The 14,483-nt window shown below is 43.3% G+C and overlaps 1 protein-coding gene across 5 annotated transcripts in view; it reads left to right on the top strand.

Annotated features, from left to right (window-relative positions):
• The window catches only part of DLGAP2 (DLG associated protein 2), an 823,888-nt gene that overhangs the window by 720,665 nt on the left and 88,740 nt on the right, over positions 1–14,483 (top strand). The gene's annotated exons all lie outside the window — the stretch shown is intronic.

The raw sequence follows: 14,483 nt of genomic DNA, 5'->3' as shown, positions 1-14,483 counted from the left end.
TTTAAAAAAATCATGATTTTGGTTATTTGTCTATTACATAGTAATTAAGGAAATATACTTGGGCAATTTCTATGTCAAATATTAATTTTAAAGAAATTACCATAGCCAGTGTGATCCATCAGTATCTTTTCAGATCATTCGTTATTTTCATCAGGAGCATATGTGTGTGTGCGTGAGCATCATAGTAGGGAATTTCTGGTTTACTATAACTTTGTATGTGCCTTTGTGGGCAACATTTTTTTTGTGGGGGGCAGGAAATGGATTAGTTTTACAAATATAACAGCATACACTTTGTATATTGGTCTGAAGCCATATTACTGATAAATTTAACTAATTTCCAAAATATAAACCGAGAAAACTATTTTGGAAATTGGCTATTCATCTGAACTACGAAAATATGACTCTTATTCTTAACAGTCACATTGTTATGTGTATCTGGTCCTACCAGCCGAGTTTGGAGGTAAATGCAAAGGACGGTCTGTTTTTTCCCTCTGCAAGCTGTCCGTCATCCCATGTGAAAGTTCAACAGGGTGAAACAGCTTCCCGATGCTTCGCCAGTGTTGCGTGCAGGGTTGTTCACTGTAACACAAGTGATGTTGCACACATTGTTCATTGTAATGCATAGGTGAGACGGTGAAGCCACAGACTGAGGCGCCATCTTTGTGTCATTCACTCCAGTGCCCGGTGCCCACGGGGTGGAGAAATGATGGTGTGATTTCTCCCACTAAATCCGGTCATTCGTTAATGTTAGCTCACAGGATGCAAAATAAACATTTTGAATTGCGACTCGATCTACACAAACCGAACGTGAGCCATCCCTTGATTGCCTAGGACGAGTAAATTCCTCAGCGATCGCACTGAGAGCGGCAGACAGGAAGCGGGTGAGGCTGTCTCGTTCCGTCCACCAGTCTCCGCTCTGCCTCACACAGAGAAGATGGTCGGGGAAGGTGGTTCAGGAACGACAGGGAACCAAGCCTGAGTCTCGCCCTGGAGGAGCCCACAGACTTGGAGGGAAAACGAGGAGGGAGCCCAATGAGCAAAGAAACAGCAGGAGAGCAGTTCTTGCTGGAAGTTTGTGCTGGGAACTGGAAGGAGCGGGTGGGAGCCCAGAGGCGGTCCACTGACCCAACACCCCCACAGTCAGGAGTTGGACTAGACAAGGTGTCCCCGCCTCTATGTGGTGTGCTTAGAGACGCGGGTGAGAATTGAGTTATCTGAAACCTCTCCCTGGGCAACAGCTGTGCTTAGCAGGCCTGGGGGCTCATAGCCGCTGACGCCCATCCTTGGCCCGGGCTTCTGAACCACCGGGTAGGTGGCCGCTGACGTCACTTCTCATTTTTTTTTTTTTTTAAAGATTTTATTTTTTCCTTTTTCTCCCCAAAGCCCTCCGGTACATAGTTGTGTATTCTTCGTTGTGGGTTCCTCTAGTTGTGGCATGTGGGACGCTGCCTCAGCGTGGTCTGACGAGCAGTGCCATGTCCGCGCCCAGGATTCGAACCAACAAAACACTGGGCCGCCTGCAGCGGAGCGCGCGAACGTAACCACTCGGCCACGGGGCCAGCCCCAACGTCACTTCTCATTTTGAAAGTTTGTGATTCATTTTATGATTGTATGTATTAACAGCAAGCCACGAAAAAGAAACCAAAAAAGCAGACAGTGTTTCCACCGTGAGCAGGGGTCAGGAATTTTTAAGAATTATGCAGTTTTTCATGTTAACAAGGTTGCTCCTCCGGTGCCTGCTAACCCACCCCTCATGCTCGGAGGCATCCTGTCTCCCCACCCCCAGCTCTCCTCGTGGTGCTGCCATCACTGCCTCCTTTAGCGTGAGAGACCCTTCTCATCCCTCCCCTCGTCTCAGGGACTCCCCCGGGATCCTGCACAGGCGCCAGTGCTGACAACGTTCACAAGACAATGAAAGGAATGTACATCGTTACCCAATACAGTAACAATTCCCTTGAAAGCCCAACAGAGTGATGAAGAGGCCAAGGGCGGCCTAGAGCGAAATCTAAACATTGACTTAACCCTTCGTCCAAGTGTGGAAACAAGCGGGGCGTTCCTCCGCAGATGGTTCCCAGTCCCCGGGCAGGACACATACCACTGCTTCAAACCTGGTAAAACTGAGGAAAATAAAATGCGCTGCCCAACAGCTGCTCCTGTTCTAAATTCAAACTTACCTCTGCCTTTGCCTCCCACACCGCTGTCCTCTCCATCCGCAGAGATAGCCCACCAGCTGGGGGCATCCTGTCCTTTATTCTATAATTTATCCCTCTGTCCATCCATCCAACAAAGGTTGGGGCACTATGCTAAATTCTATTTATAAGTGTGAGAAGTATTCTCTTCTCCGAAATCTGGCTCCATCCTCGGTGGAGATAATGAAGTGGAGAGGTCAGTGCCCTGTGATGCGTCCAGATGGTGCCGTGACCCACGGGACTCCTCTGCTGATTTGCCGAGTCCATGGAATTCCCGTGGTCAGTCGCTCTTTGGGGTTAAATATGGAATTTCTGTTAAAAAAAAAAAGCTATGCTGCTGGGAGGTACGTCAATTACGTCATTATTATTGCCTGTTAGCATCTTAGCACATCTTTCATGTGTTAGAATTTTATAGATTTAAATGCAATTTCATCTATTTTCCTTTTAAATGACATCACAGAAGCTCAACTATTCACTCGGGAAGTTAGAACTGTGCCCGTTTTATGGAACAGAACCCTGACTCAGAGAAGTGAGGGTCTGAAGGTCACGTAAGTGACCAAGGGCTTGAAATGAAAAGTTATTTTAATCCCATGCCCAGTGAAAGTATTTCTCCTTCTGATGGCAGGAGCATGCTCCTGGGGACCGGCATGATATTCGAGGGAAAGGAAAATAATATTTTATAATAATGTCACTATGGGGATATTACTATGGAATAAAAGGAGCCGGTGGGGATTCCCAGATTAGCAAAACTATGTTTTGGAAAAGAGACAAGTAATCAGAGGAATCAAAATTCACCTTGTGGTCAGCTCGCCTCCTGTCCCCACGGGACTTGCAGCCTCTGCCCGTGGTCCCTCGGAGGAGCTGCCTTGAGCACGAATGGGGATGCTCAGGGCTGCTGCCGGGCGAGAAGGTGTGGAGATCATTTAAATTAACTTCATCTGCTATTTCACCAGTAAATTATAAACAGTTGACCATCTTCATTCTGGAGTTTATTTTATACCCAAAGACTATTTTAAGCAAAATCGATAGTCCTGAAGTTGTATTTAAAATATACTTGAAAGTGTCAGATTTAAGAGTGACTGAATGTGTCTCCCCTTTTACACCGCAAAACTTTCACCAGCGGGAGCTGACCCACAGAACGTCTTACGGTGCCACAGTGATTGCAATGACAAAAATAAGAATTAACGTCTGCTGAGCTCCTTTAGGTTTTTAGTCTCCTCTTGGTATCCACGAACAACTTCTATTAACAATATTCAAGAATGCGAATGAAATAGTGAGATGAACCTAGTAATTATACCTCTGTTTTAATTTGATAAGTGTGGATTTACATTCTCATCACTGAGTTATCCCATTGGCACGCTAAAACCTTAGGAATTTCATGCACCTCCTGCCTCACGATAAACACTCACATAAAGTGTGTTGGACCAGCAGCCCTTTTTCAAGCCGCCTAGCTAAAGTCCTGGGAGAAGATTGGGTCTTTAATTGGCTGCTACCGGTCCTTTTGAGCCATATAATATAAAACCCCTTCTGTGAAGGCTGCAGGTGTTCAAAATGCTTGACCTCTTGGAACAGCGATTCTGTTGAACACCGTCTTGTCTTCCTGCTGCTAAACCGAGAAAACAGTCAGTCCCCTCATTAATAATGGAATACGCGTCCTTATTATACAGACAGGGATCTTTGCTTTCACCTTCTGTGTTCTCTAAAACAGCCCAAGGTAAGGGAAAGTCTTCACTCTAGAAAGAAAAATGAAGCAGAACAAACAGCAAACACCTGTGCCCTCTGTCTCGGTGCAGGAATCTTGACGGTTGTGCAGACTGATCAGGAAGGTGGATCCGGGGACCGCACAGACGCCGTCTGCCCTGGGTCGGAGCCTGCCCATGTGCGGACACCTTTGAGAATTACTATAAATGAAATGCAAATTTCAAGTTACTACTGAATCCAGTTTACTGGATTTTTAAATTAGCTTTTGTATTAGTATTTGAGATACTAGATTTGGAGAATTCAATTTTGATAGTTATAAAACATACACCAAGTAATTTAATTTTGGGGCTTGAGTGGGGGGGTTCTGCTTAGGTGAATTGAGAAGTCAAAGCTCTAATAATTTTGGACATCTCTGAGTCGTTCTCTCAGGAAGGTCGCATTTTATATTCACAGAGAAAGGAGGGCTTATTTCAAAAGCTATTTCACATGCAAAGATAAACTGAGGTGTGTTAAAGAGATAAGTGTAGGAATCACGATGGAATCTGTGTGTGTCCACATGCACATGTGTGTATGCATACATGCGTGTGCATGTGTGTATGAATATTTCATGATCCTGGGATGGAGATAGAAAGGGGTGGAGCAGACATGTCCAAACAAGATTCCACAGTGAGAAACTGCAGGATATTGAAGGGTTTTATTCATGAAATGGAAAACTTATTCGTGTAAAAGCAAACTAACAAATCAACCAACTGAAAATGTGGTCACCATGTCACCAAAGTAGAACGGTGATAAACCTGGGAAATGTCTCGCAGTATGAGGGACACAGGTTCACATTCTTCATACGCAGAGATGCCTTACAAATGAGTAGGGAAGAAATATATACCGTAATACAAAAATGGATAAAGGCTGGAAAAGACTACTCACCTACTTATCAATAATTAAAACTCCCTGGAGGGTATTTTAGCACACCATTTAAAACTAAAAACCTAAAATCTTATTCTAAAGAAATTCCTGAAAAACATGTATATCACTGTGAGAAACTGTAAATTACCTAAATGCCCCTCGGTGGGGATTGGGTCCCACTTCGGGGAATCTCTCCTCTGGATACACCTGCACCTGTGAGCAGTGGCACATGTACACTGTTATTCATTGCAACGTGGTTGGTAAGAGCAAAAGTTTAAAATAACCCAAAGTCCACCATTATAGGACTGATTGAATAATAGACACACAAGTATTAAAATACTAGAACATTATTAATAGAACATACTGGAATACTATGCAGCTGTAAAAAATGAGGAAGACTTCTGTGTACTGATACAGAGAGATCCAGATTATATTAATTTTAAAAAGCAAACTAGAGAACATCATGTAGCATGCCACTTTTTGTATCATAAAGATGGGAAAATAAGAATAAAATTCATACCAGTTTGTATTACATAAAGAAACAATAGAAGAACAAATAAGAAACTAATAAAAAATGTTTACCTCTAAGGAGTGAGGAGGAAGGAAGTAGATGCAACAGGGATGGGGCCAGGACATCTCAATATAATACCTTTAATAAATATATGTTGTTAACCCCTTAATTTATGCAAATATGCCATCTATTTAAAAATGTAGTGAAATGAAACAAATAAACATAGGAACTGTATTGAAGTGTGATTCATCCACATGCTGGAATACTGGGTAGCCATTGAGAATAATGAGGCTTTGTCCAGTAAATCGTTCAGTTGAAAAAGCAGTTTAAAAGTAGTGGGTAACATGGAATTCCACTGGATGTGGACACCTGGGAAGACCATCTTTCCCAGCCTGACAATAGGAGATAACTACAAGGCACGATTCAGCAGAAAGCTGAGTTGGCAGAGCAGCCTAGTAGGCTGGATCACAGGAGGGACAGACCCCTCCAAGAAGGAGCAGGATGAGGACTGCCTTGCATATAGCAGAGCATGGGTGAGGCAGAGCCAGCTCTGCAGAGGTAGTGAGGAAGAAATCAGCCTAAGTTTTAACAAATGCTAAAAGCAGTCTCTTCTCCAGACCCTCCACTGGGTGCTCACAAGAAAGATCGGGAACAGGGCTGGAGACTGGAGAGGGCCCCTCGGCCCACCCTGCTGGAACAGGTGCACAGGAAGAGATTAGTGAGCCCCGCAGGAAAAGCATGGAAGCTCATGACGCTGCCGGGACCAGCTTCCACACGGAGCAAAGCGTTCTGCTGCTGCAGGGGGCACGTGTGAAGACTGCTGGGGCAAGGAGAGAAGAAAAACAAAAACCCTCTGGTCCTGGGCTCACAAATCTAAACCAATGCCAGAAGAGTTCTCCTTCCACTGGGGAGGGATAGGAAAAGTCTCGCGCACAAGACCTGATGCAAATACAAGGCAGAGTTTGACTGCCGTGGGGGAGAGGCAGGAACAGCAAAAAAGCCTTGGCTTCCTGCAGCTAGGCACACGGAGTCGGCCGAAGGTGCACTGTCCCAGGACAATGAGTGTCTCCTGCTGCCACTGCAACACAGCAAACACCAAGACATGGAGACTGAGAGAGGGGAAAGAAGGTGGGTAGAAAGCCCCTCACTAGCCCAGGCGTGTGGTGATGGCGTGTAGCCGAGGGTGCCATGGGAACACTGAGGATGAACTCCAGCCATCACCCGAAGAAAAGGGCAACTCTGGAGGGATCGAAGTCTTTGGAACACTGAAGGTAACCATGGCAACACAAAACTGTGCCGCAGCTCAACTCCTGATGAGGTCGTCGGGATCCCCTACATGAAAAGCCTGACAGAAGAAGAGGTGGGTACACTTCCAGACGTGAATGCTATTTGCCTCCATCTCTACTGTTCTGTACACAACGACCAGCGTTCCACCAGAACCTAGGAGACACAATAAAAGAAAAGAAAACCCGCGCTCAACAGACACAGCAACCAAGAGAAGAGTTAGACATGACACTGATGGTGGAGCCATCAGAGAGAACTTTAAAATCACTGATTAATAGGGTAAAGGAGCTAATGGAAAAGGCGGGTGACTTGCACACATAAATGGGGAATTAGCAGAGAGAGAAAAATTATAAGAGAGAGGCAGATAGAAATACTACAAATAAAAAATCATGGTATTAGACATAAAGAGTTTTGTTGATCAACTTATTAGTAGACTCAACATAACTGAGTAATAAATCAGTGAACTTGATGACAGGTCCATGGAAATTACCCAACGGAAGCTCAGAGAAAAAAAGAGTGGGAGATAAAAAGCAAAATAGAGCAGTCAAGAGCTGTGAGAAAATATCCAATGGTCTAACACACATATAAATAGAATCTCAGGAGGAAACGCAGAAGGGGAGCAGGATAGAAGAAATATTTGAAGATATAATGCCTGAGAACTGCTAAAAATAATGAAAGCCGTTGCATCACAGATTGAAGAATGTCAGAAAATTTCAAGAAAGATAAATACCAAAAAATAAAAAGAAACAAAACAAAACTCCACACATATATATGCGCATCATATTCAAAGTAGCAGAAACCAAGAATAAAGGGAAAATCTTCAAGAAAAATAAATGACATTATATACAGAGAAACAAAAACTTTTAGCAGATTTTTCATCATAAACTATTTGAGCCAGAACACAATGAAGTGACATCTTTAAAGTATTAACAGAAAAACCTATTAACCCAGAATTCTAGACTTAGCAAAAATGTCTTTCATAAATGAAAGTGAAATAAAGACCTTTTTATGAAAACAAAAGCTGGGGAAATCATTGCCAACAGAACTGTAGCACTAGAAATATTAAAGGAAGTCCTTTAACATGGATATGAAATAGTATGATAAGAGACAGACATTTGGAACTTTGCAAAGAAAGGAGCAGCTCCAGATCTCGATTGTGGTGGAGTGACATGACTTTGTACATCTGCCAAAATGCATAGAGCTGTGCAGAAAGTGAGAGATACCCATGGACTCAGAAGCTGAACCAGAACTGGCAAAACCAAATCTTGCCAAACCAAAGGACAGAGGGCAGCAAAATGGAATCTATGCCAGTAGTTCCTCTCTGGGGAGAAACAAACTTTATTCTGGGACAGGAAGAGGAGGGGCATACTTCAGCCTCACTTCCCTTTTTTGATGTTCTCATATCCGGGCAATTTAAGACATGGGCTGGCTCTAAGACCTTCTGTCTCCCTCTTGGCCATTGGTTGGGTGAGTTGATTGAATGAGTGACAGTAGAGGACCCTGCCTTTCAGGTGCCCTATCTGAGAGGAGCTCCAGAAATGGGGTCAGAGGCTCCTTTGGGTTCCTCAAACTGCCCTGGGAAAAGTGAGCTCCCTTTCTCTCCAAACACGGAGTAACATAGTCCTCTAGGTAAACTGGATAATTGCTCTAGGAATCTCCTGGAATTCACTGGTCTGGGGCAAATGGTTATGCTACTTGCTACCAGGTAGGAGTCAGGTCTACTGGAGATGTAAACCTGAGAAGCTTTTGAAAGAAGTCACAGAGTGTGCAGAACCCGTTGAGAAAGATTAACTGCAGCTCCCTCACATCCCTTTCCTCATTTCTAGCACCATCCATCTTGACTTTTTGCTGTTTCCTGATATCGGGTCTCCATTTTGAGTTTGGGCTCTCAAAATCTCCTCCAGAACACTCAGCTCCTCGCATCTCTCCAGTACCAACCCCAGACCCTGCTTCTCCCATCACAGGCTACCCTCCCTCCTCAGCTTTCTGCTTCTGACCGTCCGTGCACCCAGGTCACTGAGCTGAGTCCATGGCAGGTTCTTCATGATCCAGCCCCTGACAACCTGTCAAGCTTTGGTTCTCACGATCCCCAAATGTGAAATCCACCTTCCAGTCCTACTAAACTGCTTGCAGTTTCCCAAATGCCCCATAGTCTCTAACACGTCCATGCTCTGGCTCATCCTTCAAGACTCAGCTCAGGATTGCCTCCTCCTGGAAGTCTTCCTTGAGTTATGTGCCCCTGCATTATGCTTCCTTAGTAACCTGTGCTTATCTCTACCAGACGCTTGCTTCTTCCCCGAGACCCCGTACACTCCTTGAGAGCAAAGGATGTCTTAAGATCATTGCCATTCTATCTTCACTGTGCAGCATGTTATATGTGCTCCATACACACTGAAGGAATGAATCAAACGAGCTTCTTGTGAAACACTTGTCAGGGATCATTGCTAATCAGCTTAATAAATGAACCACTATTAAGGGCACCAGTAAAATCCTTTTTAAAGATTCTAAAAATAAAGGTCATCAATTTAAAAGATGTGTCTAAAGCTGGTTCACCTTCACACAATTTCTTAAACTCTTGTCTATTAGTCAAAAAAGGACCAGATGCTAGCTTCCCAGAAAATATCACACACCTTAAATGTGCAATCCTTCAATTAATAGGAAACCATATGTTCCCGTGGAGAAGGTATCCTCTTTCACAGTTCCACTACCCCTGTGGGCTAGTGACTTCCAAATCTCTCATTTCAGCTGGAGGAAGCCGGGGGGAGTTTCTCCGTGCCAGGCTGTGTGGGAGCCCCTGCCGGCGCTGAGAGCGCGTGTTTACAGCCCTGCCAAGTCCAACCTTCTGGATTCCCAGGGAGCTGAAAATGTCTCTCATCAAAGGTGCACTGTCTGAACGGGAGGTGGGACCAAGGGGTAGGAACGGCAGGCACCTGGCGCTGGGCCCCACAGGTCCCCGCCCCCCGCAGGAGAGGCAGCCCCACTGCATGCTTGGCAGACTCCGCAGGCGTCTGTCTACAAGGGAACTTGGCCCCGCTCAACTTTGTCGCCTCTGTCTGTCTCTTTGTTTCGTGGATATTGCAAGGATCTCCCCCTTGCACCTCTTCATTTATCTTAACTGTTTCTCTAGTAAATTCTTAGCTTTTTGCCTGATTTTGTTTCTTGTTTTTTTCAAATGGGCATTAACTCCAGTCGTATTCTAGGTCTTTTCCTGTTGTTTTGACATTTTTAAAGTCAAAAACTAAGAAAAAAGAAAGGCAAATTAAAAACCCTTTTTTAAAAAATTTGTGTTTTACTTATTCTTTTCTACTGTTTCTCTATGTCTAGTATTTTACTTCACTATCTAGTGTTCAGCCTGCTGTAACTAGGGCCTTTCCAGTGACGACTGGGAGGCAGGCGTGTCCTGAGGCCTGGCCTTCTTTTGCTCATTAATACTCACTAGGGCCATCTTGTCCCTGGGCTGCAGCAGGGTGCTCGTCACCAATTGTCCAACCCTTTTATGGGGGACTGCACACCTAAGTCCGTAATCCACAAAACACTTTTTTTTTTTCCTGAGGAAGATTGTCACCAAGCTAACATCAGTGCCAATCTTCCTCTATTTTATGTGGGATGCCGCCACAGGGTGGCTTGATGAGCAGTGTACAGGTGCACACTCAGGATCTGAACCTGCGAATCTCGGGCCACTGAAGCGGAGCACACTGGGCCAGCCCCAAACATATCATTTTTTAACGAACTGTAACACTGCAGATGCAAACAAGAAATGTGGCTCTGGGAGATTCTACACAGTGAGAAGTTCTTGGGAAAGTGATAACATGGAGCCTTCACACCCCAGCCATGAGGGGTTTCTGTGCAATATTGTGGCCAGCCTCATGATACACCATCAGTCCATTAATTAACTGAATTATTAAATTGATTTTTTAAATTACAAAATGATTTATATTCATTGTAAAAAGCTAACACAATACAGAATTGTATAAAGTAGAACGTCCCTCTCTCTCTCTCACATTCCCATGCCCCCAGGAGTGTCGATTGCTGACAATTTTGCCCCATCTAGACATTTCATATGCATGTAAAATATAATATGTACCTACATTTAAAACAAAAATGAAATCATACCGTGCATCTTACTGTACAATTTCCTTTTTTCTCTCAACTATTTTGTTGGTTTTTATTGCTATCATAACAATAAAGTAAGAAAGACTTGTCATCTGAAAGCCTTGTAGGTCAGGCGCCGGACGCAGGTCCCGCTGGGCTAAATCGAGGTGTCAGCACAGCTGCGTTCCTCTCCGAGACCTCTGGGTGGAGGGATTTGTTCCTTGCACATTTGAGTTGTTACAGTTGTAGGACCAAGGCCCCCATTTCCTTGCTGGCTGTCAGCTGAGGGCAGTTCCTGGTTTTTAGAGGCCGCTCGCATGTGTGTCTTGACTCATGGTCCCTGCCTGTGTCTTCAAAACCAGCTTGGGGGTGGGGGGACCCTCCTGCTCATCAAATTTCTCCTGCCTTGTCTCTGTCGTTGCATCGCTAACGCACTCTGTCTTCTTCTGCTTTAGAGGATTTGTATGATGACACTGGGTTCACCTGAAAATACAGGACACTCTCCCTGTCTTAGGTCAGCTGATGAGCAACGTGAATTCCATCTGCCACTTTGATTCCCTTTTGTCACATAACATACGCATTCACAGGTGAAATACCATGGCTTGACAATCATAGGCATCAAAATCTTGCCTACACAACTCTCACATGATCCTCCCATGACACACTTACAAACCTCATGCATCCTTCTCGTGCCTGCCTGGATGTCAATGAATAGATGTGCTATAATTGATTACCTGTTGCTTTATTCTTGGGGAATTGACTCTAAGCATTCATGGTTGCATATAATGTTGCAAAGAAAATAGCTCTTTGTGAATGTGCAGCCACCAACCCTACTTATTGCCAGGATATTTCTTCCCTTCCTGACAGCATCATGGGGGAATTCTATTGGGATTTGGCTGCCTCTGTGTCTTTATCCTCGTCAGTAAGGCTAATAAGAATCTGACTAGACTGGAGGTAATTCCAAATTGGCAGTTTTTTAATTGGTTCATTTGTATCCTTAACCCATGAACAGTTTAACCCTCTACCTCTGCAAAGTTCTGGAGGGGTAGGTAAGGATTTGGCTGAGACTGGCGTATTGCCCATTTCCCTATAAATGTAACTGGACACTATCTTTAAAGATTATACTTCTGAAGAACAGCTTGAAAATCTCTTAATTTTAGACAGTGTAGCCTTATGTGAAATGCTGGTCTCTTTGCAGAAATCCATTGCCAATCCTTTCATCTCTAGAAACCATTTAATTTCAGGAAATAAAGTTCTTAGAATATTCTTATGGATTGACTTGTCAAGGAAAATAGCTTCGGGTACAGTTGGCTGTCAACTTTAGGGGATTTTCTTGAGAAAAGAAGATGGGGGTCTGGGGTGAAGCTGGAGAGCATCGTAAGGGCCAGATTTTGGAATTAGCTCTTGCACAGATTTCTCGATTTTCTATTGTTTTCCTGTTTTCTAATTCATTACTTTATACTCTTATTGTTATATTTTTCTTTTTATTTCCTTAGATCTATTTTGTTATTTCTCCCATTCTTCAACTGAATGCTTATTTAGCAATGAAAGTGTTTAAGACTATGAATGTTCCTAACAGTGTATCTTTAGCTACATCACAGACATCTTCATATGCCATGCTTTTGTCTTCACTACTTTCCATAGAGTCTGTAATTTCATTTTGATTTCCACTTTGATCAAAGGATAAATGAATTAAACGAAGGAAAGATGGTCCTACTAGAATAAATATAACCACAATTAATTGTTTTTCTTCCTTTTATTGCCTGTTTCAAACTTTTGTGATGTCTTAAGTCCTTTAATACTGACCACTTTTCCTTCTCAGCCCTTTTGGCAGGGAGCTAGATTTAGAGCTGTAGATAAAATATTATCATTTTTTTCCTATTTTTGATTATATGAGCTCTCAATTTCCAAAAAAGTCAAGTCATTCCTGATAACTCTCTAGCTACAGAATGTATTTACTCATTCTTCAGCCGCCAGTGAGCTTTTTCTGTGCATTTTTGCTACTGTTCATCAAACATGAATGTGCTTTCCTGTCCAGAAGCTGAGGGTGTTATCTACTTTCATCTCATTGCTGCTGACAGAGTTCTGATAGCATAATGGACAGAGAATTTTTCACATTTGAACAATGAAGAGTGTTGAAAGCCCTCATTCTGTGAACACAAGTCACTCTCTTTCCTTTTGTAGACGTTGCAATGTCTAAACAGTAGTGACACAGACGGATCAGCTGAATACTTCTATAAAAATCAGGCAGGGTTTTCTGTTGAGGAATCAGAATCCAATGGTGTTGAAGGACAGACTGTGTCTCTAGAGAATGCATCAAATAAAGAGAATAGAGCAAAAGAGACAAATCTATAAGGTTTTGGGGAAAAATTAAATATAATACTAAACTTGAAGTAGGAGTGGGTTTTACTAAACAAGTCGTATTATACATAATTCTCCCAAATGTGTAAACATGATTTATTCTGTTGAACTCATTGTCATCATTGGTGTAGGATACATAATATGAATTCATTTATTTATTCACCCAATAAATAAGTGTATATTAAGGACTGAGTATATAAATAAGATAACTATCAAGTTTAATTAAATGAATAAATAAATGTACAGATTGTCAGGATATTAACTAGGCACCTAAAGCTAAATAGTTAGTTAAAAATTACAGAAGTCATTTTCATGGAGTTAAAAAAGTGAGGTTTTGATGAACGAAACTGCTTTTGAAGTAACCATTTTCACTAGGATAAAAATGTTTTTAAAATCTCTTTCATTGAGAAATTTGGCAATATATATCAAAAATATTAATATTAGTTTAATTTGTGGGATCCTAAGGAGATAAGTCAGATTTCAGTAAAAGGTTTAATCAAAACAGAAAAGAAAAGACAGCCACTCTACGTTCCTGAGTCCCACCGGCAGTGGAGGGCTCCATTCCCAGCATCACTGTTTGGGACTGGCACATCTCTATCCGTTTACATCATTCTTTAAGCCACCCAAGGAGCTGTTCTAGGTGGCGTGAAAGAATCAAGCAAAAGATATATGATTCTAGTCTTGGTATAATTAAAGGATCCTCGAAACATCTGAATATAAATGTGACAACGTTTTATACATTCCTTTCTTTTAGAGGTTTTTATTTTAAGGTATGCTTTTTGGTGAGGAAGATGGGCCCTGAGCTAACATCTATTGCCAATCTTCCTCTTTTTTTTCTTCTCTCCCCAAAGCCCCAGTACGTAGTTGTATATCCTAGTTGTAGGTCATTCTTGTTCTTCCACATGGGATGCTGCCACAGCATGGCCTGTTGAGTGGTGCATAGGTCCACGCCCAGGATCCGAACCAATGAACCACAGGCCCCTGAAGAGGAGCGCAGGAACGCAAACTTAACTACTTGGCCATGGGACCAGCCCCACTACTTCTCTTATGGCTGGCCTGTTGACTGGTGCATCTTTCGGTTCTTTTGAGCGTCCTGAGCCTGTCTTCTCCTTCCTTCCTTCCTTCCCTAGCATGGGAGAGATGACTCATTTTCCCTTCTCCCTACCATCACCTCAGGTAGCTCACTCCCACAGCATCTTCAGATCCTGTACTACTGGGCATCTTGCTTTGGGGAGCAGTAAGGGTAAAATGGCTCAAAACCAGACACCTTTGGAGCGTCCACTTCACCCATGGGGCATATGCATAGGACTGCTCTACCCAAAGGTGTAGGTGCAGCCGGTTCTCCACCTGCCACCTCTCTCTGGGCCCGAGCAGCATCCTGGGGCATCAGGAAGAGGAGAGATCCTCACCAGTCCCCAACAGGGGGGAGACTGTTTATTCAC

This window comes from Equus asinus, chromosome 27 (genome assembly GCF_041296235.1).
Source record: "Equus asinus isolate D_3611 breed Donkey chromosome 27, EquAss-T2T_v2, whole genome shotgun sequence".
In the NCBI taxonomy this organism is placed as follows: Eukaryota; Metazoa; Chordata; class Mammalia; order Perissodactyla; family Equidae; genus Equus; species Equus asinus.
This window is presented reverse-complemented; position numbering and strand designations above follow the sequence as displayed.